This window comes from Hyalella azteca, unplaced genomic scaffold (assembly GCF_000764305.2).
Source record: "Hyalella azteca isolate HAZT.00-mixed unplaced genomic scaffold, Hazt_2.0.2 contig5139, whole genome shotgun sequence".
Taxonomy (NCBI): domain Eukaryota; kingdom Metazoa; phylum Arthropoda; class Malacostraca; order Amphipoda; family Hyalellidae; genus Hyalella; species Hyalella azteca.
The window spans coordinates 90,519-92,177 of record NW_025935338.1 but is presented as its reverse complement, the minus strand read 5'-3'; the positions used below and the strand labels follow the sequence as shown (position 1 = coordinate 92,177).

The 1,659-nt window shown below is 41.2% G+C and overlaps 1 long non-coding RNA gene across 1 annotated transcript; it reads right to left on the bottom strand.

The window, feature by feature from the left end:
• Positions 1-433: 433 nt before the first annotated feature.
• On the bottom strand, positions 434-1,432 carry LOC108679392. Its single transcript, XR_001931372.2, has 2 exons — positions 1,281-1,432; positions 434-950 (listed from the first exon to the last, which is right to left on the bottom strand). It is a non-coding gene; the product is annotated as an uncharacterized LOC108679392 (long non-coding RNA).
• Between the last annotated feature and the right edge of the window lie 227 nt (positions 1,433-1,659).

Sequence of the window (1,659 nt, the reverse complement as noted above, 5' to 3'; positions counted from 1 at the left end):
ATGAGCATTTGTGTAGTTAGTCTTTGCTTTTTAGTGGCCGTATATTGTATTTTGTTTAGAACATCTCATCCCATTGATCATCTCTTCTTCAGCTTAGTGATGTTGCTCTCCTTCTTTGTGTATTATTTCGACGTCTCCTTTTCCCGAGTATATTTTTACTCAGTTTTTGATTATTGGTTAAAACATTATAATACATGTTTCAACATGTCTTCTAATCATGTTCAAAAGATCATCTAATCATGTCTTCTAATCATGCCGGCTGAACTCTGATATATATTCAGCTTCTCACTGAGAACGCTAGTGCGGTTGGGCAAACAAACAAGATGCTACGCGATGTCGATATGACGTCTCTCCCAGCCGTCATATTCATTGGACGTTGCTACGGTTATATTCAAGCCCGTATCGTGTTGGCATTTAAATGAAAGTCAGGATATATTTTATTTGCACAATAAATGTATTAAGGGCCTCATTTTAAAATATGTCACCAATAGCCTTATATGTCACAACCTTCCTATATAAGGACACTTAAGTCTTCATTTACTGTAATTTTCGTGTTATGCCTAATATCATGTAAACCTGTTACAATATTTGCTACGTAAATGCACAATAAAAAATTTTGCGTTGTCTGTGTAGTGCAGACAATGAGATTACCATCTTAAAGAATGGATCTGTCCCTCCCCAGGTCAGACAGTGAGGAGTCCCTTAATAGAAATTTGGAGCGTAGTCATACGAAGGCCTCCCCCATGGTGAAAAGGAGTTTTGACCGCTGTAGCTGGAGCCGAGAAGCCCTGCCCCCAGGCCCGCCAGTAATCCCGGCAATACGCGCGTTTTCGCCCTCCTCCAAAAACTTCGCCTGCGGGCCTCAACATCTGTCCCGTGGCTGAGCAGCAGGACCATCACGGCAAGGATACCGAGGAACCTGAGTCGCATCTTGCGTCCGAGCTTGCGTTCTGCAGTGGGGAAATAATTCATTGTATTTACTTATTGCAGATATTGTGGCAGGTTAGTTGTGTTCATCAGTTTCACCCGTTAATTACATCATTGAATACTAGTGGTTTTCCACCAAACTGGGCTCCTATAGAGACCAATTATGATTCAATTTTTGCTGCTATGTTATTTTTCATTGGTCTAAAAACATTAATATGCTACAAGTTTTATATATGAATATAAATATCATGCAATGAATTGCGTATAGAATACTTATGATTAATTGAACACTGCATATGTGGATCAGGGTTGAGTACCGGTATTTGGTATTTAGTAAACTAGAACGCACTCACCGCTGGCTAGGGTGAAGGTATGACGCTGGATGCCGGCGGTGTGGTTGGTGGCTGTTGACCCTTCAGTCGCGTTGTTTAGTATCTTGGTATTTCAAATTATCTGAACTATATTATATGTAGAACTATGGCTAGTTGCAAACCTCCTGCTAGCCTGCCAGACGGAGCACTAATCCCAGACCCTCGGTGTAGCCGCTTATATCCCTTATCGGATGCCACGGTCCGGAAGCTAAGAAATTATTGTAAGAAAATCAGAGATTTCAGTACATGGTGCGTGGCAGCGATGCTCCCAGGACATCCATCCTGCTGCAACGATGCATTGACTGCAATCGAAAATTGAAAATAAATTAAGAAGCAAAAAATAAGTGGCCAGAAGCAAAAT